Genomic DNA, 10,293 nt, shown 5'->3' with positions numbered 1-10,293 from the left:
TGGCTGTCAATCAGTAACCTGCAATAGTTTTCTGTCAAATAAGATGGTTCAAAATAAGTGTAGTTAAATATTTTTTGCATGGTTAATCACATCTTTCCAATGATTAAAGGTGCGGCTTGAGACTATGAATAGACTGCATAACAAAAGACTGAGCCTTTATTATGGAGAAGTTCGGTTTGTGACTACGCCTGGCCTGCATAACAAGTGTGAAAAAAGAAAGCTTAACCTGGTAGAAAGCTAAACATGGTAAAACACAACTGGCTGTCTATCAGTAACCTGTAATAATTTTCTGTCAAATAAGATGGTCCAAATAAGTGTAGTGAAATCTTTTTTGCATGGTTAATCACATCTTTCCAATGATTACTCAGTTTGTAACCATCATCACGGTTGAAATTATGTCTGTGTTTGTATATTTGTATGGCTTCGTGTACAAACCTTTGATGGTAGCCAGGAGGTTTGCAGAGAACTTGGTCTCGGAAAGGACAATTTCATGAGAGCCCACAGAGTTGTAGCAATGATCGGCAACGGCCGAAGAATCAGTTCTGCCGTGTTTCAGATCTGACTTGTGCTCGCGGACACGATCAGAAACATGACGTTTCGTTTCTCCAATGTAGCAATCACCACAAATGCAACTCAATTTGTAGACTCCAGGATACTGTAAGTCAGGAACGACATCCTTCACAGATGGAATCAGATCACGGATTTATGCACTGTACTGAATTGGACTTGGATCTTATGTTTGTTTAGAATTTTGGAGATCTTTTTGGTCACGCCTGCTATGTATGGTAACGTGATAGTTTTGGTCGGAGTTTCATGTGGCTGTTTCTGTGTGGTGGGAGAAACAGCTTGGCGGATAGTGCGGTCAGAGTATCCGTTCATCCTGAGGGCCCGATGTACATGTCTTAATTCACCGGCCAGAAAGACGGTAAACTACCATTCTTGGATATTCTGTTTGAGAGGAGGCCTGACGGATCCTTGGGACATTCTGTCTACAGGAAAGCCACCCACACAGATTCCTACTTGAAACCGGATTCCCACCACCACCCATCTCAAAAGAATTCTCTCATCAAAACGCTATACCACAGAGCCCATGGCATTTCTGACCAACACCACCCGTACCCTACCCGTACCCGGCCGGGTATCGGGTAGGGTATGGGTATCGAGTACCTGATTGCGACCTCTGGGATGAAGCCATGTTGCAGGCGCGGGTGGGTTGATTCTAGGAACTTGAATTGTGAGAAGAGACAAGACGTTGGAAAATGAGTGACAAACGGTGACTCACCAGTGACTCACGACCTACCCGTACCCGTACCCGGCCGCACCAGGGTCGCAAACAGGTACCCGTACCCGGCCAGGTATGGGTAGCCGGGTATCGGGTAGGGTACGGGTATCGGGTACCCGGTTGCGACGTCTGCCATCGGCTCATGGTTGTGGCCGGTGTTAGCTGATAATAAGCATAAAAGTAAGCAACACTGGTAAACGCTGGGGATGTCAACACTCGGTAAAGTAGAATAGTGCCTGTCAGATAAGCTGGTACAAATCATCTTATCACCATCTTTGACAAACAGTCAGACCCACCCCCCCCCCCTCAAATATCACGTCACAAAGCTCCCCCCCCCCCCCAAAAAAAACATATTTACATTTTAAAAATAAAACATGCGTCAAATCGCTTTAAACTATTGTCATTGTAGTGCGTATTTAATGTGGCGCTGCACTCTGATGTTGTAGGAGAAAACACGTATTAAAACGGAGGCGTTGGAAAGCTGAAATTTAGCATAAAATTAACTTGAAAATATTAAACGTCTAACTTAAACTGCAGATGTTCAGAATATTATATTGAAATTCTCTTATAATTATAAGTTAATAAAATGTATTCTAACTATAAAAAAACTTCTAACTTTGTAGTAGAACGAAGCAAAATTGAAAGTACAATTATAACAATCACATATTCATTTCACAGAATGAAAAGGCCTGGTAGAATCATTAAAATCTAAATGTTTAATAACAATCATTCAAAAAATGTACAAAATGTATGCTTCTCCATTCTCCCATGGAGAAGCAAAATGCTCTTTCATGGAATAAATAAAAGGTGACCTTAGTCAATTTAAATAATCAAATAGTTAATCACGAAAATTAATCAAAATTAGTGTTATAACAATTATATTAAATTAACATTAAAAATTTGCGCACTTTGATGTGACGTCACATTTCTCAAACCTACCTCCCCCCCTCGTCACACATCGTCACAAATGTCTGTCCCCCCTCCCCCCCTAGGTGCGTGCGTGACGTCATTTATGGACGGCCCCTTTGCGGAGGTGAGCGAGTTGAGCCTTTGAACTTTGTGTGGGCGGAGAGGAAGTGACAGCGAGTTTCTTTTTACCTGCAGCTACGAAAGCGGAGACACGAGTTGAGTTCCCGCTCTTCGCGGCTCAACTCCCCCGGGTGACGATGATCTGAGCCGGTCCCGGGCCTGCCCCAAGGTCGACTCAGCCTCAAATGAGCACCTCCCGTGGTACGTAGCGAACACCGCGGACGCTGGGCGAGACACAAAGGCGGCCGGGCGTGGTGCTTGGCCAGCCACTTCCTCGTGTGTCACAGTGCAGGCCTGGCAGGCGCTACAGGCCAACATCGCTTGCCACACACGGTCTGTGAGTAGGAGTGAGGCTCGGGGGTTGTGAGTTTGGTATTTCACGCGGCGCGTACCTGTAAGGTGAGAGAACCACACGGGCAGGTGAGGGGCACCTCTCAGGTGAGAGAACCACGCCTCTCAGGTGAGAGAACCACACGGGCAGGTGAGAGAGGCGCCTCTCAGGTGAGAGAACCACACGGGCAGGTGAGGGGCACCTCTCAGGTGAGAGAACCACGCCTCTCAGGTGAGAGAACCACACGGGCAGGTGAGGGGCATCTCTCAGGTGAGAGAACCACACGGGCAGGTGAGAGAGGCGTGCAGGGCTGCCGTGCCCTTCACCAGCTGAGGACTGCGCTCTGAGATTGAGACCCCAGTGAGACGAATTGTCCCTTGTGATTGACGTCCTTTATACTGGTAGGAACCTCCTGGTTACACCAGCCCACAGGGGATTATTGTGTCCGTCCGTCCGTCGTGCAGGGAGGGGCTGGGTGGGGAGGAAGGGGCTGGGTGGGGAGGGTGGGGCTGGGTGGGGAGGGTGGGGAGGGGCTGGGTGGGGAGGGTGGAGAGGGGCTGGGTGGGGAGGGTGGGGCTGGATGGGGAGGGACTGGGTGGGGAGGGTGGGGAGGGGCTGGGTGGGGTGGGGAGGGTGCGGCTGGGTGGGGGGTGGGAGGGGTGGGGCTGGGTGGGGAGGGTGGGGAGGGGCTGGGTGGGGAGGGTTGGAGAGGGGCTGGGTGGGGAGGGTGGGGCTGGGTGGGGAGAGTGGGGAGGGGCTGGGTGGGGAGGGTGGAGAGGGGCTGGGTGGGGAGGGTGGGGCTGGGTGGGGGGTGGGAGGGGTGGGGCTGGGTGGGGAGGGGCTGGTCACCCCGCGGTGCCCTTATAAAACTCAACGTTTAACCTACTCACGCCGGCTTGTGCCCGCCCTCACAGTCGGCCATATTTGCGGAATACACCACGCCGCCGTTGACCCTGCAGGCCATTGACCGAGCAACCCAACGTTCTTACCAGCTCCCTCCGCAGGACAATGTGTTTTAACCACCAGCTGAGAGAGAGAGAGCTCACATTGAGATTCACTGTCTCGTGTTGACGAGTCTTGCCCAGTGACCTGCGGTGAGGTCAATGGCTGGGGAGGCACTGGCTCGTGTCAGAGCCAGTCACACACTTTATTATTTCGCTTCTACGTTACTTTACCGAAAGAACCAAGAAGATGAATCCCTGCAGTCATGAAAGCTTTAAATCGAGATGTCCCCCTCAGTGAGGCAGATGTGATAGCTGCCTCCCCCTTGTGCTTTTTCATTGCAGTTTCATGACGAGACCAGCGAGCCTAAATATCTTTATACACAAACGTGAAACAAGTTACCTGGAGTATGGAAGGCGAGGACATGAAATGAAGGGGTCTACAAACATTACATTGGTGACACACTGAGATAGTAACAGGCACGCGCTTATTGCCCGCGCTCCATCCAGTTACTGAGGGGTTGCGCAATCAGAGGGGAGGCTGAGCTCGTCGCTGCCTCACCTCTCGTCTCTTCCTGTATTTGCAGCGGAGCTCCGCAAATTTGGCGATTTTGACGATGAACATGATTGGAATCATACAGAAATGACATTTATAACACAGATCAGTGGACAAATCTTTATATTGATTTGATTTGATTATTCTGTTTTTTTACTTTTCGTAACAGCTATTTTCATTGCAGTATGGCAGGTGAGGCTCTGCCTCCCCTGCCTCCCCTGACCGCACGTCCCCTGGTCTTGCCGTACGGTGAGGTGGGGAGAAGTGACCCTTCCAAACGATGAATTAATTTGTAAATCGTTTGTGACTTGTTCATTTTACAGAATCCCTGTCCTCCTTTCGTGAAGGAATCGCCCCGACTTCTCCACTCGGAACAACAAAAGCAACAACAATATTCATACTTTTATTGTTATTTGGTAAGTAGGATCATCACCGGCACCACCACCACGTGTAGCCTATACTCTTTGGTTCCTTCGGTAAAGTCACGTAGGTAGAAATCCTGCGCAACCCGTCCAGTGGTACGGTGCGAACGAAGTTCAACACGTACATTAACACGCTTGGCTACGTATGGTGTGAAAGAAGTTCAACATACGTACATAGATACAGGAGCGAGCAGGGCAGTACAAGGCATTGCTGTGCGCCGGCTATGATGATTGCCTTCACCAACCCACATTGGCCAGGATGGTGAAGTATGTCACGTGGCCATCAGGAGCCGCCATGGTGTGATGAGGCGCTCATCCAGCAGTGGATTGACGAGAGGGGCGTAGGGGCACAACAGAGACTCAGTAATGCCTCTCTGTGCTGAATCAAACACACGCACGCATTGTGCGTTATTACGCCAGTCGGTGACACGATCTCTCTCCACTTTGCACGCATTCGTCAAAGCATCTTCCACAGAAGGATCTGGATGTGAACTCAACACGAAACTAAACTATTGTTATTCTACCAGGTGAGGCCCACTGAGATGTGTAGTTATTTTATCAGAAGCGACCTGGCCACAAGTGATAGCTCAACGAAGTAGATGATCGTCATCATCATCATCATCACCACGTGGAAATATCTAGCAGCCAAAAACTCTAAGCGCGTGATGTTGATTATACATGTGGAGGGAAAAACCGGAGGACCCAGAGTAAAACCCACGAGACCACGGGGAAAACACACAAACTCCAAATATACAACAGGCATCATGGTTGGGATCGAAACCAAGACCTCCTGTATACCAGGCGAGGTAGTTAACATCTCCTCACCACCGTGGTGCCCCTAATGCGACCGTCATCAGCGTAACGTTCTTACCCCGTGGCCCTACTGGATCATCTGTGAAATTTTGCGTCATAACTCATCGGATTCCTCCAGTATCAATACATACATATCTGATTCTGAGATTCTGATTTATCCGCAGGAACGGTGGTCGCTGACAGTGCGGGGGTTGAGAATGGCTCGGAGTCCGGAGCTCGGCGCCAAAAAAGAACACGACGTGGTGAGTTCAATAGCAGGTCGTGGTCAACCCGAATTCATCGCCACCACCATCGCCATCATGACCATAACCACCATCATCACAACCATCACCACCATCACCACCAACATCATCATCATCATCACCACCATTTTTATCATTGTCACCACCACTATCATCACCACCACCACCATCACCACCACGACCATCATCACCACTATCATCACCACCACCACCATCATGACCATCATAACCACCATCGTCATCATCACTTTCATGACCACCATCATCATTACCACCGTCATGATCACCACCATCATCACCACAATCATCATTACCACCATCATCATCACCACCACCACCATCATCTTACTCTTCGGTTCTTTCGGTAAAGTCACGTAGGTAGAAAAATAAAATAATGTATCACGACGTTTCGATCGCAACACAAGCGATCGTCCTCAGTCAAAAATAAATCCAGCAGTAGAACTGCTGAACCAGGAAGAACACAGCGAGAGAGCTGCTACCACAAGGGGGTTATATTTGTTTGAGGGGGGTGTAGCCCAAGGGCAAGCAAACGGGGTCCGAGCTGGAACGGATTCCCATCCCCGCACGCAAGCACAAATGTAGTGCCGTGAATGGGCCACACTTATCGGCAGCGGTGGACAGGGCCCATCTGCAGGTACCTCGGACCCCCAGGGGAGGGGCCTCTGTGCCAGCCCAAGAAGGGGGGTGGGGCTGCTGGGGGCTCTAGGATCCTAGACAGCTAAGCCCTCGGCGCCAGGCCTCAGGATCACAGACAAGCCAGACAGCTGAGCCCCTTGGTGCCACCAATGGGGTGCTGCGGGGGATCTAGGATCCCACGCAACGCCACCCCTCGATGGGCAAGAGGGATAAAAGGGCAGCTCCCTGGCCGATTGAGTCGAGTCGCAGCTCAAGACCCAAGACCAGCCAGCTTAGGACCCTGGACCCCCTCGTCCCGCTTGTCCTTGTAAGGGCCGGGACGCTGTGCGGGCCAGTGGTGGGACTCTGGAACTCCCGGCTCTACACCCTTGTAAGGGCGAGTTCCGAGGAAGCCAGAGTCGAGACCCGCACCTTGGCTGGGTCGGGTCAGGTAGCCTCCCCTAGGATAATTGTAGCCGGAGGACCCCAGAGCGTAGCCAGTGTCAGGCACGCTAGGAGTAGGCTATGTCCCTAGGCTGTAACTTTGTATAAGGACTGTTGGAGTGTTGTATTGTAATAAAGAAGTTACCTCTACAAGTGTCTCCGGAACCCATTACATTTGGTGTCAGAAGTGGCTATTGGCTATGGAGACACGAAGCAAGCCACGTACCTGCAGTCCTGACGGCGACCTCGGCGAGCAAGCACCATGATGGTGGTGCCCACCTCCCTGCGGGGGCGGCTTGTGTGGGATACCCACAGTCGCCTCTTGCACTTGGGTGTTCAGAAAACACGAGCTAAAATCCAATTGGAATTTTTCTGGGCTGGGCATGGCAAACGATGTGGCTGACCTTGTGCAAGGTTGCACAGAATGTGCACGGCGGAAACCACCTGCTAGGCCGTCCTGCCCGCCGCTCCAATCCATGAAGGTTTCCCGGGTCAATGAGATCGTCGCATTGGATATTTTGGGTCCGTTTCCCGCTACTCCTCGGGGTAAGAAGTACCTTTTGGTTGGGGTGGAATATTTTACCCGATGGGCCATGGCCTGGCCACTCCCCAACCAGTCTGCAGCAGCCATTACAGAGGCCTTTTTCCAGGGCTACGTCCTGGATAAGGGTGCTTCCGAACGCCTGCTGACCGACCAAGAGAAAAATTCCTCTTCCACCCTGTTGCGGGATGTGTGCAACCTGCTAGGGACACACAAAATTCGCACCTCGCCATATCACCCCCAGACTGACAGTATGGTTGAGCGATTACATAGGACACTTACCTCCATGCTAAGCCACCAGGTGTCTGAGTCACAGACTGATTGGGATCTCCACATACCTGGTGTCTTGGCCGCCTATAGAATTACGCCCCATGCTGCCACGGGGTACTCGCCATTCTATCTTATGTATGATAGGGAGGTTTGCCCCCCAATCGACATGCAGTTGCGCATTAAACAGCTCGCACCTAAGGCTAAGATTGCCGACCACATCCGTGCTAATGTGCGTCGTCTGGTGCATGCCCGGAAGCTCGTCAGCTTGTTTGAAGTTCAACATACATACAACATGCTCGCCGTCAGTCACTGCATCGCGCGCTTTCAGATGCACTTCTGCGGCCGTCTGGAACGCTCTTCCTTCCGATATTAGGAAGCTACTGAGCTGTGCACTTTTAAATCATCTCAATTGACAGACTCATTTCTTTATAACTGCTTTCTTGTGTTTAGTTTGTTGTCGTTTCCTCGCACCTCCGATTAGCATGGTTGGCTACGTATGGTGTGAAAGAAGTTCAACACAAACACACACACACACATGGACCAGAGGTCACTTCATGAGATGTCAGAGGTAGTTGTGTGATATCTACTTCTGTGGGCAATACTCTTAACACGAAAGGTTACGCTGCACTTTGAGGGATCCAATGGAATCTGCATCTCATGACATGTTGCCACTATAAAGATACAAATATCTGGGTTTAACTCCTGGCTGTAGGCCAATCAGTTTAAAAGACAATGCATATAACACGATAATTACATTATTATTAAATGGCAATGCCATTTAATATTATCAGAGCCACGTCTGTTTGTATGTTCACTACAATAACTGTGTGTGGTCAATGCAACACTTAATTTGTTGAAAAAGGTTTCTATTTGATGTTTGAACATCTAAACACACCAGAAAGGGTTAAACCTATTCTCATTTTCCATACGAGATGTACTAAAGTGGGCGCTGTTTGTTGTTGTTTCCTTAGAATTTATGGTCGTCACCCCAGAGAGATTGAACGCCGTAGCAGGCAGCAAGATTTTCCTGCCCTGCTCCTACACCTGTACAATCAGCGGCGTTACCCACACGCTGGTGGAGTGGTTCAGGGTCAGAGATGGACTTGAAGAAAAGGTGAGTTACAAATCTCTTTCATAGTGTAGATAGGCGCACACACTTCTTGGGAGGCAACACTGTTTATTAACAACAACCTCGTTACACTAACATAGGGTGGTAACCACCGTCCTGCTCTGACTAACACACACACCGTCGCTCTCTATCTCAGACTCTCGGATACACTAGCTTGACCCAGCCAGGTGGGCTACTGGCGGGTCCGCTAACTGGAGCCTTGCCTCTTCTTCTTAGGAGGCGTCTTCACGATCCCTCTTCCTTCTTCACACGGGCAGCCTCGAGCCCCGTGAGGAGGCTGCTTATATCAGCGTCGGCGTGTCCGGGCCCCACCCCGGTCACGCCCCTCTTCTAGAACCCTCTCAAAGCTCGCCGGCTGTCCACCTGGCCACCCCAGGTCCCCCCGGGGCCCCCGGCCTCCACCTTGATAGGTCACGTGTCCAGCCGGGTTCACTCAGAGTGCCACGACCTCACCCAACCGCCAAATCCCTGAACCGGCCTTGACGTCATTCCTGCCTCCAGCCGGGATGACGTCCTCCCCAGCCATTGACCTCACCGCACGTCACTGCGAGCCAACCGTGCTAACTCTACATCTGACCATCTCCTGTAGAGTGATTCCCGTAAAAGGCGTCCAACACATGATAAAGACATTCTTATTCATTCTAGGCGCGAACTCCGGTTATCCTCGCAGTGGCTTTTGGGCTGGCCATCGAACAAAGATGGTCACCACATCGCGCAGTGTCACATGCGCTGCTGCGGCCATCTTGAATGCTCTGCCTTCCGATATTAGGAAGCCACTGGAGCTACGCACTTCTAAATCATCATCTAGATTGAAAACTCGTTTCTTAAAACTGATGTTTGTGTTTAGTTTGCTGTCTTTCCCCCGTACCGCCGATTAGCACGGTTGGCTATGTACTGTGCCAAAGAAGTTCAACATACATACAACATACATACATCTTTGATCTGTGCATGCTCTCGCTTTTGTTGACCACAGCTTAATCAATTCCCCAATGGAGATAGACAATGGCCTTTACACGCCACCTGGATGGGTGATGTGTCCAAGTGCGACGCCTCCATCACCGTCAGTGACATCAAGACCCACGACTCTGGGCAATATCGCTGTGAGGTCACGGTGTTTCCACAAAACATGCAAGACATTGGGTATCTACAGCTGAATGTCAAGAGTCCATCAGGTTTGTGTTATTATCTTCAAACGTCGTCTATATTACCACCCACAACTCTATCATCTATCCTATAGACCTGATATAGAACTCAACATGTAAGCTTTAGAGGCATGGGCCCAGTGCCATGGTGAACTGGGTTCAACCCCTAGCTACGATCGCATCACCACCAATGAACATCAGAACCTTTGACTGCTCCTCACCGACATTTACGCAGTCTTAAAACAACGTTGCATAGGTCACTCGGAGGTCAGAGTTCTGAGCTAGCGCCACTCAGAAGTATGGGTTCAAGTCCAGACATTTGCCTACGAGTTAACCGAGTCCTCAAGTCGAGTGAGTTGATGGACTAAGCCCCTCCTTCTGCAATTCTGCACTTAATTGACGAAATTTTAACTCTGATAATTCCAACGTATCTGGTTGATTGTCACGCGATAAGCGCTGTTCTATGTGGAAGAGCAATTTGGGAAAGTCCTGCTCCTAACTGCGTGGATCAGCAG

At 50.2% G+C, this 10,293-nt stretch overlaps 1 long non-coding RNA gene across 1 annotated transcript; it reads left to right on the top strand.

The window, feature by feature from the left end:
* Positions 1-5,543: 5,543 nt before the first annotated feature.
* Positions 5,544-9,802, top strand: LOC144953881 (uncharacterized). Its single transcript, XR_013640927.1, has 3 exons — positions 5,544-5,616; positions 8,479-8,621; positions 9,610-9,802. It is a non-coding gene; the product is annotated as an uncharacterized LOC144953881 (long non-coding RNA).
* Positions 9,803-10,293: the final 491 nt, after the last annotated feature.

The sequence above is a fragment of the Lampetra fluviatilis genome, assembly GCF_964198595.1.
Source record: "Lampetra fluviatilis chromosome 77 unlocalized genomic scaffold, kcLamFluv1.1 SUPER_77_unloc_1, whole genome shotgun sequence".
Taxonomy (NCBI): domain Eukaryota; kingdom Metazoa; phylum Chordata; class Hyperoartia; order Petromyzontiformes; family Petromyzontidae; genus Lampetra; species Lampetra fluviatilis.
Note: the sequence above shows the minus strand (reverse complement) of the source record. Positions and strands in the feature narration are given on the sequence as shown.